Raw genomic sequence first — 19,758 nt, forward strand, 5'->3', positions numbered from 1 at the left:
ATCGCACTAAGTCCAAATCCCAATTTATATGCCAACACCCCATGAGGATAGTGCACTACTTTGGCAGTTAGTATACAAGAAATGTTTAATCTTGACTTCAGCAGGCAGTCATCGCATCACATTTACACCACAATGTTTGCCACAAGGACCAAGGTTCTTTAGACCAATCCTGCAAAGTGTGACCACATTCAATGAACCTGCAAGATCGCTGTTACCACAAGTGTGAAGAGACCGTTAGACAGTCCTCTTCATCAGAATAATGAGAAAACAGCCTTTGGAAGAATGCTGCTCATCAAGTAGACTTCTGCAGACTTGGAGAATCTATCCCAAGGAGCGCTGCTGCTGTGGAGGCTTGTGATTTGCATGTAGCCTGGCAAAACCACCCTGGGTCCACCCTGATTTGCATGTAGCCTGGCAAAACCAAGATGGACTGCAATCAGGTTCTTGATCACTTACTATATTTCCTGCAAAGTGTGACCACATTCAATGAACCTGCAAGATCGCTGTTACCACAAGTGTGAAGTCTTGGTCTTGGTCTTGGTTCTTGATCAGTTACTATACAAGAAATGTATCATTTTTACTTCACCAGGCAGTCATCGTGATCACATTTACATAACAAAGTCTGACACAAAGACCAAGATTCTTTAGTCCATTACCACCTCCATCTGACTGGAGGAGGGTCCACCCTGATTTGCATGTAGCCTGGCAAAACCAAGATGGACTGCAATCAGGTTCTTGATCACTTACTATACAACAAATGTATCATTTTACTTCACCAGGCAGTCATCGCATCACATTTACATAACAAAGTCTGACACCAAGACAAAGATTCTTTAGTCCATTACCACCTCCATCTGGACTGGAGGAGGGTCCACCCTGATTTGCATGTAGCCTGGCAAAACCAAGATGGACCGCAATCAGATTGTTGATGTGGCCAAGACAGATCCAATTAAGTGGCAATGTGCAATGAAAGTGTCCTCATGACGTAACATGCACATTCACAGGAATTCAAGCAAGTGCTGTCCAAATCAACCATTCTTCCTGCAGACCTACATCAATGAGGACCATAGTGAGCACTACACACACAATAAACTATTCGCCTGAACAGGACTTGAACCCTGGACCCTCAGATTAAAAGTCTGATGCTCTACCGCCTGAGCTACCCAGGCTTCAAGAAGAGTTTTCCTGGAGGAAATGATCGCACTAAGTCCAAATCCCAATTTATATGCCAACACCCCATGAGGATAGTGCACTACTTTGGCAGTTAGTATACAAGAAATGTTTAATCTTGACTTCAGCAGGCAGTCATCGCATCACATTTACACCACAATGTTTGCCACAAGGACCAAGGTTCTTTAGACCAATCCTGCAAAGTGTGACCACATTCAATGAACCTGCAAGATCGCTGTTACCACAAGTGTGAAGAGACCGTTAGACAGTCCTCTTCATCAGAATAATGAGAAAACAGCCTTTGGAAGAATGCTGCTCATCAAGTAGACTTCTGCAGACTTGGAGAATCTATCCCAAGGAGCGCCGAAGCTGCTGTGGAGGCTTGTGATTTGCATGTAGCCTGGCAAAACCACCCTGGGTCCACCCTGATTTGCATGTAGCCTGGCAAAACCAAGATGGACTGCAATCAGGTTCTTGATCACTTACTATATTTCCTGCAAAGTGTGACCACATTCAATGAACCTGCAAGATCGCTGTTACCACAAGTGTGAAGTCTTGGTCTTGGTCTTGGTTCTTGATCAGTTACTATACAAGAAATGTATCATTTTACTTCACCAGGCAGTCATCGCATCACATTTACATAACAAAGTCTGACACAAAGACCAAGATTCTTTAGTCCATTACCACCTCCATCTGGACTGGAGGAGGGTCCACCCTGATTTGCATGTAGCCTGGCAAAACCAAGATGGACTGCAATCAGGTTCTTGATCACTTACTATACAACAAATGTATCATTTTACTTCACCAGGCAGTCATCGCATCACATTTACATAACAAAGTCTGACACCAAGACAAAGATTCTTTAGTCCATTACCACCTCCATCTGGACTGGAGGAGGGTCCACCCTGATTTGCATGTAGCCTGGCAAAACCAAGATGGACCGCAATCAGATTGTTGATGTGGCCAAGACAGATCCAATTAAGTGGCAATGTGCAATGAAAGTGTCCTCATGACGTAACATGCACATTCACAGGAATTCAAGCAAGTGCTGTCCAAATCAACCATTCTTCCTGCAGACCTACATCAATGAGGACCATAGTGAGCACTACACACACAATAAACTATTCGCCTGAACAGGACTTGAACCCTGGACCTCAGATTAAAAGTCTGATGCTCTACCGCCTGAGCTACCCAGGCTTCAAGAAGAGTTTTCCTGGAGGAAATGATCGCACTAAGTCCAAATCCCAATTTATATGCCAACACCCCATGAGGATAGTGCACTACTTTGGCAGTTAGTATACAAGAAATGTTTAATCTTGACTTCAGCAGGCAGTCATCGCATCACATTTACACCACAATGTTTGCCACAAGGACCAAGGTTCTTTAGACCAATCCTGCAAAGTGTGACCACATTCAATGAACCTGCAAGATCGCTGTTACCACAAGTGTGAAGAGACCGTTAGACAGTCCTCTTCATCAGAATAATGAGAAAACAGCCTTTGGAAGAATGCTGCTCATCAAGTAGACTTCTGCAGACTTGGAGAATCTATCCCAAGGAGCGCCGAAGCTGCTGTGGAGGCTTGTGATTTGCATGTAGCCTGGCAAAACCACCCTGGGTCCACCCTGATTTGCATGTAGCCTGGCAAAACCAAGATGGACTGCAATCAGGTTCTTGATCACTTACTATATTTCCTGCAAAGTGTGACCACATTCAATGAACCTGCAAGATCGCTGTTACCACAAGTGTGAAGTCTTGGTCTTGGTCTTGGTTCTTGATCAGTTACTATACAAGAAATGTATCATTTTTACTTCACCAGGCAGTCATCGCATCACATTTACATAACAAAGTCTGACACAAAGACCAAGATTCTTTAGTCCATTACCACCTCCATCTGGACTGGAGGAGGGTCCACCCTGATTTGCATGTAGCCTGGCAAAACCAAGATGGACTGCAATCAGGTTCTTGATCACTTACTATACAACAAATGTATCATTTTTACTTCACCAGGCAGTCATCGCATCACATTTACATAACAAAGTCTGACACAAAGACCAAGATTCTTTAGTCCATTACCACCTCCATCTGGACTGGAGGAGGGTCCACCCTGATTTGCATGTAGCCTGGCAAAACCAAGATGGACCGCAATCAGATTGTTGATGTGGCCAAGACAGATCCAATTAAGTGGCAATGTGCAATGAAAGTGTCCTCATGACGTAACATGCACATTCACAGGAATTCAAGCAAGTGCTGTCCAAATCAACCATTCTTCCTGCAGACCTACATCAATGAGGACCATAGTGAGCACTACACACACAATAAACTATTCGCCTGAACAGGGACTTGAACCCTGGACCCTCAGATTAAAAGTCTGATGCTCTACCGTCTGAGCTACCCAGGCTTCAAGAAGAGTTTTCCTGGAGGAAATGATCGCACTAAGTCCAAATCCCAATTTATATGCCAACACCCCATGAGGATAGTGCACTACTTTGGCAGTTAGTATACAAGAAATGTTTAATCTTGACTTCAGCAGGCAGTCATCGCATCACATTTACACCACAATGTTTGCCACAAGGACCAAGGTTCTTTAGACCAATCCTGCAAAGTGTGACCACATTCAATGAACCTGCAAGATCGCTGTTACCACAAGTGTGAAGAGACCGTTAGACAGTCCTCTTCATCAGAATAATGAGAAAACAGCCTTTGGAAGAATGCTGCTCATCAAGTAGACTTCTGCAGACTTGGAGAATCTATCCCAAGGAGCGCCGGCTGCTGTGGAGGCTTGTGATTTGCATGTAGCCTGGCAAAACCACCCTGGGTCCACCCTGATTTGCATGTAGCCTGGCAAAACCAAGATGGACTGCAATCAGGTTCTTGATCACTTACTATATTTCCTGCAAAGTGTGACCACATTCAATGAACCTGCAAGATCGCTGTTACCACAAGTGTGAAGTCTTGGTCTTGGTCTTGGTTCTTGATCAGTTACTATACAAGAAATGTATCATTTTACTTCACCAGGCAGTCATCGCATCACATTTACATAACAAAGTCTGACACAAAGACCAAGATTCTTTAGTCCATTACCACCTCCATCTGGACTGGAGGAGGGTCCACCCTGATTTGCATGTAGCCTGGCAAAACCAAGATGGACTGCAATCAGGTTCTTGATCACTTACTATACAACAAATGTATCATTTTACTTCACCAGGCAGTCATCGCATCACATTTACATAACAAAGTCTGACACCAAGACAAAGATTCTTTAGTCCATTACCACCTCCATCTGGACTGGAGGAGGGTCCACCCTGATTTGCATGTAGCCTGGCAAAACCAAGATGGACCGCAATCAGATTGTTGATGTGGCCAAGACAGATCCAATTAAGTGGCAATGTGCAATGAAAGTGTCCTCATGACGTAACATGCACATTCACAGGAATTCAAGCAAGTGCTGTCCAAATCAACCATTCTTCCTGCAGACCTACATCAATGAGGACCATAGTGAGCACTACACACACAATAAACTATTCGCCTGAACAGGACTTGAACCCTGGACCTCAGATTAAAAGTCTGATGCTCTACCGCCTGAGCTACCCAGGCTTCAAAAAGAGTTTTCCTGGAGGAAATGATCGCACTAAGTCCAAATCCCAATTTATATGCCAACACCCCATGAGGATAGTGCACTACTTTGGCAGTTAGTATACAAGAAATGTTTAATCTTGACTTCAGCAGGCAGTCATCGCATCACATTTACACCACAATGTTTGCCACAAGGACCAAGGTTCTTTAGACCAATCCTGCAAAGTGTGACCACATTCAATGAACCTGCAAGATCGCTGTTACCACAAGTGTGAAGAGACCGTTAGACAGTCCTCTTCATCAGAATAATGAGAAAACAGCCTTTGGAAGAATGCTGCTCATCAAGTAGACTTCTGCAGACTTGGAGAATCTATCCCAAGGAGCGCCGGCTGCTGTGGAGGCTTGTGATTTGCATGTAGCCTGGCAAAACCACCCTGGGTCCACCCTGATTTGCATGTAGCCTGGCAAAACCAAGATGGACTGCAATCAGGTTCTTGATCACTTACTATATTTCCTGCAAAGTGTGACCACATTCAATGAACCTGCAAGATCGCTGTTACCACAAGTGTGAAGTCTTGGTCTTGGTCTTGGTTCTTGATCAGTTACTATACAAGAAATGTATCATTTTTACTTCACCAGGCAGTCATCGCATCACATTTACATAACAAAGTCTGACACAAAGACCAAGATTCTTTAGTCCATTACCACCTCCATCTGGACTGGAGGAGGGTCCACCCTGATTTGCATGTAGCCTGGCAAAACCAAGATGGACTGCAATCAGGTTCTTGATCACTTACTATACAACAAATGTATCATTTTTACTTCACCAGGCAGTCATCGCATCACATTTACATAACAAAGTCTGACACAAAGACCAAGATTCTTTAGTCCATTACCACCTCCATCTGGACTGGAGGAGGGTCCACCCTGATTTGCATGTAGCCTGGCAAAACCAAGATGGACCGCAATCAGATTGTTGATGTGGCCAAGACAGATCCAATTAAGTGGCAATGTGCAATGAAAGTGTCCTCATGACGTAACATGCACATTCACAGGAATTCAAGCAAGTGCTGTCCAAATCAACCATTCTTCCTGCAGACCTACATCAATGAGGACCATAGTGAGCACTACACACACAATAAACTATTCGCCTGAACAGGACTTGAACCCTGGACCTCAGATTAAAAGTCTGATGCTCTACCGCCTGAGCTACCCAGGCTTCAAGAAGAGTTTTCCTGGAGGAAATGATCGCACTAAGTCCAAATCCCAATTTATATGCCAACACCCCATGAGGATAGTGCACTACTTTGGCAGTTAGTATACAAGAAATGTTTAATCTTGACTTCAGCAGGCAGTCATCGCATCACATTTACACCACAATGTTTGCCACAAGGACCAAGGTTCTTTAGACCAATCCTGCAAAGTGTGACCACATTCAATGAACCTGCAAGATCGCTGTTACACAAGTGTGAAGAGACCGTTAGACAGTCCTCTTCATCAGAATAATGAGAAAACAGCCTTTGGAAGAATGCTGCTCATCAAGTAGACTTCTGCAGACTTGGAGAATCTATCCCAAGGAGCGCCGGTTGCTGCTGTGGAGGCTTGTGATTTGCATGTAGCCTGGCAAAACCACCCTGGGTCCACCCTGATTTGCATGTAGCCTGGCAAAACCAAGATGGACTGCAATCAGGTTCTTGATCACTTACTATATTTCCTGCAAAGTGTGACCACATTCAATGAACCTGCAAGATCGCTGTTACCACAAGTGTGAAGTCTTGGTCTTGGTCTTGGTTCTTGATCAGTTACTATACAAGAAATGTATCATTTTTACTTCACCAGGCAGTCATCGCATCACATTTACATAACAAAGTCTGACACAAAGACCAAGATTCTTTAGTCCATTACCACCTCCATCTGGACTGGAGGAGGGTCCACCCTGATTTGCATGTAGCCTGGCAAAACCAAGATGGACTGCAATCAGGTTCTTGATCACTTACTATACAACAAATGTATCATTTTTACTTCACCAGGCAGTCATCGCATCACATTTACATAACAAAGTCTGACACCAAGACAAAGATTCTTTAGTCCATTACCACCTCCATCTGACTGGAGGAGGGTCCACCCTGATTTGCATGTAGCCTGGCAAAACCAAGATGGACCGCAATCAGATTGTTGATGTGGCCAAGACAGATCCAATTAAGTGGCAATGTGCAATGAAAGTGTCCTCATGACGTAACATGCACATTCACAGGAATTCAAGCAAGTGCTGTCCAAATCAACCATTCTTCCTGCAGACCTACATCAATGAGGACCATAGTGAGCACTACACACACAATAAACTATTCGCCTGAACAGGACTTGAACCCTGGACCCTCAGATTAAAAGTCTGATGCTCTACCGCCTGAGCTACCCAGGCTTCAAAAAGAGTTTTCCTGGAGGAAATGATCGCACTAAGTCCAAATCCCAATTTATATGCCAACACCCCATGAGGATAGTGCACTACTTTGGCAGTTAGTATACAAGAAATGTTTAATCTTGACTTCAGCAGGCAGTCATCGCATCACATTTACACCACAATGTTTGCCACAAGGACCAAGGTTCTTTAGACCAATCCTGCAAAGTGTGACCACATTCAATGAACCTGCAAGATCGCTGTTACACACAAGTGTGAAGAGACCGTTAGACAGTCCTCTTCATCAGAATAATGAGAAAACAGCCTTTGGAAGAATGCTGCTCATCAAGTAGACTTCTGCAGACTTGGAGAATCTATCCCAAGGAGCGCCGGTTGCTGTGGAGGCTTGTGATTTGCATGTAGCCTGGCAAAACCACCCTGGGTCCACCCTGATTTGCATGTAGCCTGGCAAAACCAAGATGGACTGCAATCAGGTTCTTGATCACTTACTATATTTCCTGCAAAGTGTGACCACATTCAATGAACCTGCAAGATCGCTGTTACCACAAGTGTGAAGTCTTGGTCTTGGTCTTGGTTCTTGATCAGTTACTATACAAGAAATGTATCATTTTTACTTCACCAGGCAGTCATCGCATCACATTTACATAACAAAGTCTGACACAAAGACCAAGATTCTTTAGTCCATTACCACCTCCATCTGGACTGGAGGAGGGTCCACCCTGATTTGCATGTAGCCTGGCAAAACCAAGATGGACTGCAATCAGGTTCTTGATCACTTACTATACAACAAATGTATCATTTTTACTTCACCAGGCAGTCATCGCATCACATTTACATAACAAAGTCTGACACCAAGACAAAGATTCTTTAGTCCATTACCACCTCCATCTGGACTGGAGGAGGGTCCACCCTGATTTGCATGTAGCCTGGCAAAACCAAGATGGACCGCAATCAGATTGTTGATGTGGCCAAGACAGATCCAATTAAGTGGCAATGTGCAATGAAAGTGTCCTCATGACGTAACATGCACATTCACAGGAATTCAAGCAAGTGCTGTCCAAATCAACCATTCTTCCTGCAGACCTACATCAATGAGGACCATAGTGAGCACTACACACACAATAAACTATTCGCCTGAACAGGACTTGAACCCTGGACCCTCAGATTAAAAGTCTGATGCTCTACCGCCTGAGCTACCCAGGCTTCAAGAAGAGTTTTCCTGGAGGAAATGATCGCACTAAGTCCAAATCCCAATTTATATGCCAACACCCCATGAGGATAGTGCACTACTTTGGCAGTTAGTATACAAGAAATGTTTAATCTTGACTTCAGCAGGCAGTCATCGTGATCACATTTACACCACAATGTTTGCCACAAGGACCAAGGTTCTTAGACCAATCCTGCAAAGTGTGACCACATTCAATGAACCTGCAAGATCGCTGTTACACAAGTGTGTGAAGAGACCGTTAGACAGTCCTCTTCATCAGAATAATGAGAAAACAGCCTTTGGAAGAATGCTGCTCATCAAGTAGACTTCTGCAGACTTGGAGAATCTATCCCAAGGAGCGCCGGCTGCTGTGGAGGCTTGTGATTTGCATGTAGCCTGGCAAAACCACCCTGGGTCCACCCTGATTTGCATGTAGCCTGGCAAAACCAAGATGGACTGCAATCAGGTTCTTGATCACTTACTATATTTCCTGCAAAGTGTGACCACATTCAATGAACCTGCAAGATCGCTGTTACCACAAGTGTGAAGTCTTGGTCTTGGTCTTGGTTCTTGATCAGTTACTATACAAGAAATGTATCATTTTTACTTCACCAGGCAGTCATCGCATCACATTTACATAACAAAGTCTGACACAAAGACCAAGATTCTTTAGTCCATTACCACCTCCATCTGGACTGGAGGAGGGTCCACCCTGATTTGCATGTAGCCTGGCAAAACCAAGATGGACTGCAATCAGGTTCTTGATCACTTACTATACAACAAATGTATCATTTTTACTTCACCAGGCAGTCATCGCATCACATTTACATAACAAAGTCTGACACCAAGACAAAGATTCTTTAGTCCATTACCACCTCCATCTGGACTGGAGGAGGGTCCACCCTGATTTGCATGTAGCCTGGCAAAACCAAGATGGACCGCAATCAGATTGTTGATGTGGCCAAGACAGATCCAATTAAGTGGCAATGTGCAATGAAAGTGTCCTCATGACGTAACATGCACATTCACAGGAATTCAAGCAAGTGCTGTCCAAATCAACCATTCTTCCTGCAGACCTACATCAATGAGGACCATAGTGAGCACTACACACACAATAAACTATTCGCCTGAACAGGGACTTGAACCCTGGACCTCAGATTAAAAGTCTGATGCTCTACCGCCTGAGCTACCCAGGCTTCAAGAAGAGTTTTCCTGGAGGAAATGATCGCACTAAGTCCAAATCCCAATTTATATGCCAACACCCCATGAGGATAGTGCACTACTTTGGCAGTTAGTATACAAGAAATGTTTAATCTTGACTTCAGCAGGCAGTCATCGCATCACATTTACACCACAATGTTTGCCACAAGGACCAAGGTTCTTTAGACCAATCCTGCAAAGTGTGACCACATTCAATGAACCTGCAAGATCGCTGTTACACAAGTGTGAAGAGACCGTTAGACAGTCCTCTTCATCAGAATAATGAGAAAACAGCCTTTGGAAGAATGCTGCTCATCAAGTAGACTTCTGCAGACTTGGAGAATCTATCCCAAGGAGCGCCGGTTGCTGTGGAGGCTTGTGATTTGCATGTAGCCTGGCAAAACCACCCTGGGTCCACCCTGATTTGCATGTAGCCTGGCAAAACCAAGATGGACTGCAATCAGGTTCTTGATCACTTACTATATTTCCTGCAAAGTGTGACCACATTCAATGAACCTGCAAGATCGCTGTTACCACAAGTGTGAAGTCTTGGTCTTGGTCTTGGTTCTTGATCAGTTACTATACAAGAAATGTATCATTTTTACTTCACCAGGCAGTCATCGCATCACATTTACATAACAAAGTCTGACACAAAGACCAAGATTCTTTAGTCCATTACCACCTCCATCTGGACTGGAGGAGGGTCCACCCTGATTTGCATGTAGCCTGGCAAAACCAAGATGGACTGCAATCAGGTTCTTGATCACTTACTATACAACAAATGTATCATTTTTACTTCACCAGGCAGTCATCGCATCACATTTACATAACAAAGTCTGACACCAAGACAAAGATTCTTTAGTCCATTACCACCTCCATCTGGACTGGAGGAGGGTCCACCCTGATTTGCATGTAGCCTGGCAAAACCAAGATGGACCGCAATCAGATTGTTGATGTGGCCAAGACAGATCCAATTAAGTGGCAATGTGCAATGAAAGTGTCCTCATGACGTAACATGCACATTCACAGGAATTCAAGCAAGTGCTGTCCAAATCAACCATTCTTCCTGCAGACCTACATCAATGAGGACCATAGTGAGCACTACACACACAATAAACTATTCGCCTGAACAGGGACTTGAACCCTGGACCTCAGATTAAAAGTCTGATGCTCTACCGCCTGAGCTACCCAGGCTTCAAGAAGAGTTTTCCCTGGAGGAAATGATCGCACTAAGTCCAAATCCCAATTTATATGCCAACACCCCATGAGGATAGTGCACTACTTTGGCAGTTAGTATACAAGAAATGTTTAATCTTGACTTCAGCAGGCAGTCATCGCATCACATTTACACCACAATGTTTGCCACAAGGACCAAGGTTCTTTAGACCAATCCTGCAAAGTGTGACCACATTCAATGAACCTGCAAGATCGCTGTTACCACAAGTGTGAAGAGACCGTTAGACAGTCCTCTTCATCAGAATAATGAGAAAACAGCCTTTGGAAGAATGCTGCTCATCAAGTAGACTTCTGCAGACTTGGAGAATCTATCCCAAGGAGCGCCGAAGCTGCTGTGGAGGCTTGTGATTTGCATGTAGCCTGGCAAAACCACCCTGGGTCCACCCTGATTTGCATGTAGCCTGGCAAAACCAAGATGGACTGCAATCAGGTTCTTGATCACTTACTATATTTCCTGCAAAGTGTGACCACATTCAATGAACCTGCAAGATCGCTGTTACCACAAGTGTGAAGTCTTGGTCTTGGTCTTGGTTCTTGATCAGTTACTATACAAGAAATGTATCATTTTTACTTCACCAGGCAGTCATCGCATCACATTTACATAACAAAGTCTGACACAAAGACCAAGATTCTTTAGTCCATTACCACCTCCATCTGGACTGGAGGAGGGTCCACCCTGATTTGCATGTAGCCTGGCAAAACCAAGATGGACTGCAATCAGGTTCTTGATCACTTACTATACAACAAATGTATCATTTTTACTTCACCAGGCAGTCATCGCATCACATTTACATAACAAAGTCTGACACCAAGACAAAGATTCTTTAGTCCATTACCACCTCCATCTGGACTGGAGGAGGGTCCACCCTGATTTGCATGTAGCCTGGCAAAACCAAGATGGACCGCAATCAGATTGTTGATGTGGCCAAGACAGATCCAATTAAGTGGCAATGTGCAATGAAAGTGTCCTCATGACGTAACATGCACATTCACAGGAATTCAAGCAAGTGCTGTCCAAATCAACCATTCTTCCTGCAGACCTACATCAATGAGGACCATAGTGAGCACTACACACACAATAAACTATTCGCCTGAACAGGGACTTGAACCCTGGACCCTCAGATTAAAAGTCTGATGCTCTACCGCCTGAGCTACCCAGGCTTCAAGAAGAGTTTTCCTGGAGGAAATGATCGCACTAAGTCCAAATCCCAATTTATATGCCAACACCCCATGAGGATAGTGCACTACTTTGGCAGTTAGTATACAAGAAATGTTTAATCTTGACTTCAGCAGGCAGTCATCGCATCACATTTACACCACAATGTTTGCCACAAGGACCAAGGTTCTTTAGACCAATCCTGCAAAGTGTGACCACATTCAATGAACCTGCAAGATCGCTGTTACCACAAGTGTGAAGAGACCGTTAGACAGTCCTCTTCATCAGAATAATGAGAAAACAGCCTTTGGAAGAATGCTGCTCATCAAGTAGACTTCTGCAGACTTGGAGAATCTATCCCAAGGAGCGCCGAAGCTGCTGTGGAGGCTTGTGATTTGCATGTAGCCTGGCAAAACCACCCTGGGTCCACCCTGATTTGCATGTAGCCTGGCAAAACCAAGATGGACTGCAATCAGGTTCTTGATCACTTACTATATTTCCTGCAAAGTGTGACCACATTCAATGAACCTGCAAGATCGCTGTTACCACAAGTGTGAAGTCTTGGTCTTGGTCTTGGTTCTTGATCAGTTACTATACAAGAAATGTATCATTTTTACTTCACCAGGCAGTCATCGCATCACATTTACATAACAAAGTCTGACACAAAGACCAAGATTCTTTAGTCCATTACCACCTCCATCTGGACTGGAGGAGGGTCCACCCTGATTTGCATGTAGCCTGGCAAAACCAAGATGGACTGCAATCAGGTTCTTGATCACTTACTATACAACAAATGTATCATTTTTACTTCACCAGGCAGTCATCGCATCACATTTACATAACAAAGTCTGACACCAAGACAAAGATTCTTTAGTCCATTACCACCTCCATCTGGACTGGAGGAGGGTCCACCCTGATTTGCATGTAGCCTGGCAAAACCAAGATGGACCGCAATCAGATTGTTGATGTGGCCAAGACAGATCCAATTAAGTGGCAATGTGCAATGAAAGTGTCCTCATGACGTAACATGCACATTCACAGGAATTCAAGCAAGTGCTGTCCAAATCAACCATTCTTCCTGCAGACCTACATCAATGAGGACCATAGTGAGCACTACACACACAATAAACTATTCGCCTGAACAGGGACTTGAACCCTGGACCCTCAGATTAAAAGTCTGATGCTCTACCGTCTGAGCTACCCAGGCTTCAAGAAGAGTTTTCCTGGAGGAAATGATCGCACTAAGTCCAAATCCCAATTTATATGCCAACACCCCATGAGGATAGTGCACTACTTTGGCAGTTAGTATACAAGAAATGTTTAATCTTGACTTCAGCAGGCAGTCATCGCATCACATTTACACCACAATGTTTGCCACAAGGACCAAGGTTCTTTAGACCAATCCTGCAAAGTGTGACCACATTCAATGAACCTGCAAGATCGCTGTTACCACAAGTGTGAAGAGACCGTTAGACAGTCCTCTTCATCAGAATAATGAGAAAACAGCCTTTGGAAGAATGCTGCTCATCAAGTAGACTTCTGCAGACTTGGAGAATCTATCCCAAGGAGCGCCGAAGCTGCTGTGGAGGCTTGTGATTTGCATGTAGCCTGGCAAAACCACCCTGGGTCCACCCTGATTTGCATGTAGCCTGGCAAAACCAAGATGGACTGCAATCAGGTTCTTGATCACTTACTATATTTCCTGCAAAGTGTGACCACATTCAATGAACCTGCAAGATCGCTGTTACCACAAGTGTGAAGTCTTGGTCTTGGTCTTGGTTCTTGATCAGTTACTATACAAGAAATGTATCATTTTTACTTCACCAGGCAGTCATCGCATCACATTTACATAACAAAGTCTGACACAAAGACCAAGATTCTTTAGTCCATTACCACCTCCATCTGGACTGGAGGAGGGTCCACCCTGATTTGCATGTAGCCTGGCAAAACCAAGATGGACTGCAATCAGGTTCTTGATCACTTACTATACAACAAATGTATCATTTTTACTTCACCAGGCAGTCATCGCATCACATTTACATAACAAAGTCTGACACCAAGACAAAGATTCTTTAGTCCATTACCACCTCCATCTGGACTGGAGGAGGGTCCACCCTGATTTGCATGTAGCCTGGCAAAACCAAGATGGACCGCAATCAGATTGTTGATGTGGCCAAGACAGATCCAATTAAGTGGCAATGTGCAATGAAAGTGTCCTCATGACGTAACATGCACATTCACAGGAATTCAAGCAAGTGCTGTCCAAATCAACCATTCTTCCTGCAGACCTACATCAATGAGGACCATAGTGAGCACTACACACACAATAAACTATTCGCCTGAACAGGGACTTGAACCCTGGACCCTCAGATTAAAAGTCTGATGCTCTACCGTCTGAGCTACCCAGGCTTCAAGAAGAGTTTTCCCTGGAGGAAATGATCGCACTAAGTCCAAATCCCAATTTATATGCCAACACCCCATGAGGATAGTGCACTACTTTGGCAGTTAGTATACAAGAAATGTTTAATCTTGACTTCAGCAGGCAGTCATCGCATCACATTTACACCACAATGTTTGCCACAAGGACCAAGGTTCTTTAGACCAATCCTGCAAAGTGTGACCACATTCAATGAACCTGCAAGATCGCTGTTACCACAAGTGTGAAGAGACCGTTAGACAGTCCTCTTCATCAGAATAATGAGAAAACAGCCTTTGGAAGAATGCTGCTCATCAAGTAGACTTCTGCAGACTTGGAGAATCTATCCCAAGGAGCGCCGAAGCTGCTGTGGAGGCTTGTGATTTGCATGTAGCCTGGCAAAACCACCCTGGGTCCACCCTGATTTGCATGTAGCCTGGCAAAACCAAGATGGACTGCAATCAGGTTCTTGATCACTTACTATATTTCCTGCAAAGTGTGACCACATTCAATGAACCTGCAAGATCGCTGTTACCACAAGTGTGAAGTCTTGGTCTTGGTCTTGGTTCTTGATCAGTTACTATACAAGAAATGTATCATTTTTACTTCACCAGGCAGTCATCGCATCACATTTACATAACAAAGTCTGACACAAAGACCAAGATTCTTTAGTCCATTACCACCTCCATCTGGACTGGAGGAGGGTCCACCCTGATTTGCATGTAGCCTGGCAAAACCAAGATGGACTGCAATCAGGTTCTTGATCACTTACTATACAACAAATGTATCATTTTTACTTCACCAGGCAGTCATCGCATCACATTTACATAACAAAGTCTGACACCAAGACAAAGATTCTTTAGTCCATTACCACCTCCATCTGGACTGGAGGAGGGTCCACCCTGATTTGCATGTAGCCTGGCAAAACCAAGATGGACCGCAATCAGATTGTTGATGTGGCCAAGACAGATCCAATTAAGTGGCAATGTGCAATGAAAGTGTCCTCATGACGTAACATGCACATTCACAGGAATTCAAGCAAGTGCTGTCCAAATCAACCATTCTTCCTGCAGACCTACATCAATGAGGACCATAGTGAGCACTACACACACAATAAACTATTCGCCTGAACAGGGACTTGAACCCTGGACCCTCAGATTAAAAGTCTGATGCTCTACCGTCTGAGCTACCCAGGCTTCAAGAAGAGTTTTCCTGGAGGAAATGATCGCACTAAGTCCAAATCCCAATTTATATGCCAACACCCCATGAGGATAGTGCACTACTTTGGCAGTTAGTATACAAGAAATGTTTAATCTTGACTTCAGCAGGCAGTCATCGCATCACATTTACACCACAATGTTTGCCACAAGGACCAAGGTTCTTTAGACCAATCCTGCAAAGTGTGACCACATTCAATGAACCTGCAAGATCGCTGTTACCACAAGTGTGAAGAGACCGTTAGACAGTCCTCTTCATCAGAATAATGAGAAAACAGCCTTTGGAAGAATGCTGCTCATCAAGTAGACTTCTGCAGACTTGGAGAATCTATCCCAAGGAGCGCCGAAGCTGCTGTGGAGGCTTGTGATTTGCATGTAGCCTGGCAAAACCACCCTGGGTCCACCCTGATTTGCATGTAGCCTGGCAAAACCAAGATGGACTGCAATCAGGTTCTTGATCACTTACTATATTTCCTGCAAAGTGTGACCACATTCAATGAACCTGCAAGATCGCTGTTACCACAAGTGTGAAGTCTTGGTCTTGGTCTTGGTTCTTGATCAGTTACTATACAAGAAATGTATCATTTTTACTTCACCAGGCAGTCATCGCATCACATTTACATAACAAAGTCTGACACAAAGACCAAGATTCTTTAGTCCATTACCACCTCCATCTGGACTGGAGGAGGGTCCACCCTGATTTGCATGTAGCCTGGCAAAACCAAGATGGACTGCAATCAGGTTCTTGATCACTTACTATACAACAAATGTATCATTTTTACTTCACCAGGCAGTCATCGCATCACATTTACATAACAAAGTCTGACACCAAGACAAAGATTCTTTAGTCCATTACCACCTCCATCTGGACTGGAGGAGGGTCCACCCTGATTTGCATGTAGCCTGGCAAAACCAAGATGGACCGCAATCAGATTGTTGATGTGGCCAAGACAGATCCAATTAAGTGGCAATGTGCAATGAAAGTGTCCTCATGACGTAACATGCACATTCACAGGAATTCAAGCAAGTGCTGTCCAAATCAACCATTCTTCCTGCAGACCTACATCAATGAGGACCATAGTGAGCACTACACACACAATAAACTATTCGCCTGAACAGGGACTTGAACCCTGGACCCTCAGATTAAAAGTCTGATGCTCTACCGTCTGAGCTACCCAGGCTTCGAAAAGAGTTTTCCCTGGAGGAAATGATCGCACTAAGTCCAAATCCCAATTTATATGCCAACACCCCATGAGGATAGTGCACTACTTTGGCAGTTAGTATACAAGAAATGTTTAATCTTGACTTCAGCAGGCAGTCATCGCATCACATTTACACCACAATGTTTGCCACAAGGACCAAGGTTCTTTAGACCAATCCTGCAAAGTGTGACCACATTCAATGAACCTGCAAGATCGCTGTTACCACAAGTGTGAAGAGACCGTTAGACAGTCCTCTTCATCAGAATAATGAGAAAACAGCCTTTGGAAGAATGCTGCTCATCAAGTAGACTTCTGCAGACTTGGAGAATCTATCCCAAGGAGCGCCGAAGCTGCTGTGGAGGCTTGTGATTTGCATGTAGCCTGGCAAAACCACCCTGGGTCCACCCTGATTTGCATGTAGCCTGGCAAAACCAAGATGGACTGCAATCAGGTTCTTGATCACTTACTATATTTCCTGCAAAGTGTGACCACATTCAATGAACCTGCAAGATCGCTGTTACCACAAGTGTGAAGTCTTGGTCTTGGTCTTGGTTCTTGATCAGTTACTATACAAGAAATGTATCATTTTTACTTCACCAGGCAGTCATCGCATCACATTTACATAACAAAGTCTGACACAAAGACCAAGATTCTTTAGTCCATTACCACCTCCATCTGGACTGGAGGAGGGTCCACCCTGATTTGCATGTAGCCTGGCAAAACCAAGATGGACTGCAATCAGGTTCTTGATCACTTACTATACAACAAATGTATCATTTTTACTTCACCAGGCAGTCATCGCATCACATTTACATAACAAAGTCTGACACCAAGACAAAGATTCTTTAGTCCATTACCACCTCCATCTGGACTGGAGGAGGGTCCACCCTGATTTGCATGTAGCCTGGCAAAACCAAGATGGACCGCAATCAGATTGTTGATGTGGCCAAGACAGATCCAATTAAGTGGCAATGTGCAATGAAAGTGTCCTCATGACGTAACATGCACATTCACAGGAATTCAAGCAAGTGCTGTCCAAATCAACCATTCTTCCTGCAGACCTACATCAATGAGGACCATAGTGAGCACTACACACACAATAAACTATTCGCCTGAACAGGGACTTGAACCCTGGACCCTCAGATTAAAAGTCTGATGCTCTACCGTCTGAGCTACCCAGGCTTCGAAAAGAGTTTTCCTGGAGGAAATGATCGCACTAAGTCCAAATCCCAATTTATATGCCAACACCCCATGAGGATAGTGCACTACTTTGGCAGTTAGTATACAAGAAATGTTTAATCTTGACTTCAGCAGGCAGTCATCGCATCACATTTACACCACAATGTTTGCCACAAGGACCAAGGTTCTTTAGACCAATCCTGCAAAGTGTGACCACATTCAATGAACCTGCAAGATCGCTGTTACCACAAGTGTGAAGAGACCGTTAGACAGTCCTCTTCATCAGAATAATGAGAAAACAGCCTTTGGAAGAATGCTGCTCATCAAGTAGACTTCTGCAGACTTGGAGAATCTATCCCAAGGAGCGCCGAAGCTGCTGTGGAGGCTTGTGATTTGCATGTAGCCTGGCAAAACCACCCTGGGTCCACCCTGATTTGCATGTAGCCTGGCAAAACCAAGATGGACTGCAATCAGGTTCTTGATCACTTACTATATTTCCTGCAAAGTGTGACCACATTCAATGAACCTGCAAGATCGCTGTTACCACAAGTGTGAAGTCTTGGTCTTGGTCTTGGTTCTTGATCAGTTACTATACAAGAAATGTATCATTTTTACTTCACCAGGCAGTCATCGCATCACATTTACATAACAAAGTCTGACACAAAGACCAAGATTCTTTAGTCCATTACCACCTCCATCTGGACTGGAGGAGGGTCCACCCTGATTTGCATGTAGCCTGGCAAAACCAAGATGGACTGCAATCAGGTTCTTGATCACTTACTATACAACAAATGTATCATTTTTACTTCACCAGGCAGTCATCGCATCACATTTACATAACAAAGTCTGACACCAAGACAAAGATTCTTTAGTCCATTACCACCTCCATCTGGACTGGAGGAGGGTCCACCCTGATTTGCATGTAGCCTGGCAAAACCAAGATGGACCGCAATCAGATTGTTGATGTGGCCAAGACAGATCCAATTAAGTGGCAATGTGCAATGAAAGTGTCCTCATGACGTAACATGCACATTCACAGGAATTCAAGCAAGTGCTGTCCAAATCAACCATTCTTCCTGCAGACCTACATCAATGAGGACCATAGTGAGCACTACACACACAATAAACTATTCGCCTGAACAGGGACTTGAACCCTGGACCCTCAGATTAAAAGTCTGATGCTCTACCGTCTGAGCTACCCAGGCTTCAAGAAGAGTTTTCCTGGAGGAAATGATCGCACTAAGTCCAAATCCCAATTTATATGCCAACACCCCATGAGGATAGTGCACTACTTTGGCAGTTAGTATACAAGAAATGTTTAATCTTGACTTCAGCAGGCAGTCATCGCATCACATTTACACCACAATGTTTGCCACAAGGACCAAGGTTCTTTAGACCAATCCTGCAAAGTGTGACCACATTCAATGAACCTGCAAGATCGCTGTTACCACAAGTGTGAAGAGACCGTTAGACAGTCCTCTTCATCAGAATAATGAGAAAACAGCCTTTGGAAGAATGCTGCTCATCAAGTAGACTTCTGCAGACTTGGAGAATCTATCCCAAGGAGCGCCGAAGCTGCTGTGGAGGCTTGTGATTTGCATGTAGCCTGGCAAAACCACCCTGGGTCCACCCTGATTTGCATGTAGCCTGGCAAAACCAAGATGGACTGCAATCAGGTTCTTGATCACTTACTATATTTCCTGCAAAGTGTGACCACATTCAATGAACCTGCAAGATCGCTGTTACCACAAGTGTGAAGTCTTGGTCTTGGTCTTGGTTCTTGAT

At 44.2% G+C, this 19,758-nt stretch overlaps 14 non-coding genes across 14 annotated transcripts; all 14 read right to left on the reverse strand.

The window, feature by feature from the left end:
* Positions 1-1,097: 1,097 nt before the first annotated feature.
* Positions 1,098-1,169, reverse strand: trnak-uuu. The gene has a single exon. It is a non-coding gene; the product is annotated as a tRNA-Lys (tRNA).
* A 1,127-nt stretch (positions 1,170-2,296) lies between these two features.
* Positions 2,297-2,367, reverse strand: trnak-uuu. Its single transcript has one exon. It is a non-coding gene; the product is annotated as a tRNA-Lys (tRNA).
* Positions 2,368-3,496: 1,129 nt separating this feature from the next.
* On the reverse strand, positions 3,497-3,569 carry trnak-uuu. The gene has a single exon. It is a non-coding gene; the product is annotated as a tRNA-Lys (tRNA).
* A 3,522-nt stretch (positions 3,570-7,091) lies between these two features.
* On the reverse strand, positions 7,092-7,163 carry trnak-uuu. Its single transcript has one exon. It is a non-coding gene; the product is annotated as a tRNA-Lys (tRNA).
* A 1,128-nt stretch (positions 7,164-8,291) lies between these two features.
* trnak-uuu lies at positions 8,292-8,363 on the reverse strand. The gene has a single exon. It is a non-coding gene; the product is annotated as a tRNA-Lys (tRNA).
* Positions 8,364-9,491: 1,128 nt separating this feature from the next.
* trnak-uuu lies at positions 9,492-9,563 on the reverse strand. Its single transcript has one exon. It is a non-coding gene; the product is annotated as a tRNA-Lys (tRNA).
* A 1,126-nt stretch (positions 9,564-10,689) lies between these two features.
* On the reverse strand, positions 10,690-10,761 carry trnak-uuu. Its single transcript has one exon. It is a non-coding gene; the product is annotated as a tRNA-Lys (tRNA).
* A 1,130-nt stretch (positions 10,762-11,891) lies between these two features.
* On the reverse strand, positions 11,892-11,964 carry trnak-uuu. Its single transcript has one exon. It is a non-coding gene; the product is annotated as a tRNA-Lys (tRNA).
* A 1,129-nt stretch (positions 11,965-13,093) lies between these two features.
* trnak-uuu lies at positions 13,094-13,166 on the reverse strand. The gene has a single exon. It is a non-coding gene; the product is annotated as a tRNA-Lys (tRNA).
* Positions 13,167-14,295: 1,129 nt separating this feature from the next.
* trnak-uuu lies at positions 14,296-14,368 on the reverse strand. Its single transcript has one exon. It is a non-coding gene; the product is annotated as a tRNA-Lys (tRNA).
* Positions 14,369-15,498: 1,130 nt separating this feature from the next.
* Positions 15,499-15,571, reverse strand: trnak-uuu. Its single transcript has one exon. It is a non-coding gene; the product is annotated as a tRNA-Lys (tRNA).
* A 1,129-nt stretch (positions 15,572-16,700) lies between these two features.
* Positions 16,701-16,773, reverse strand: trnak-uuu. Its single transcript has one exon. It is a non-coding gene; the product is annotated as a tRNA-Lys (tRNA).
* A 1,130-nt stretch (positions 16,774-17,903) lies between these two features.
* On the reverse strand, positions 17,904-17,976 carry trnak-uuu. The gene has a single exon. It is a non-coding gene; the product is annotated as a tRNA-Lys (tRNA).
* Positions 17,977-19,105: 1,129 nt separating this feature from the next.
* Positions 19,106-19,178, reverse strand: trnak-uuu. The gene has a single exon. It is a non-coding gene; the product is annotated as a tRNA-Lys (tRNA).
* Positions 19,179-19,758: the final 580 nt, after the last annotated feature.

Source organism: Siniperca chuatsi, linkage group LG10 (assembly GCF_020085105.1).
Source record: "Siniperca chuatsi isolate FFG_IHB_CAS linkage group LG10, ASM2008510v1, whole genome shotgun sequence".
NCBI lineage: Eukaryota > Metazoa > Chordata > Actinopteri > Centrarchiformes > Sinipercidae > Siniperca > Siniperca chuatsi.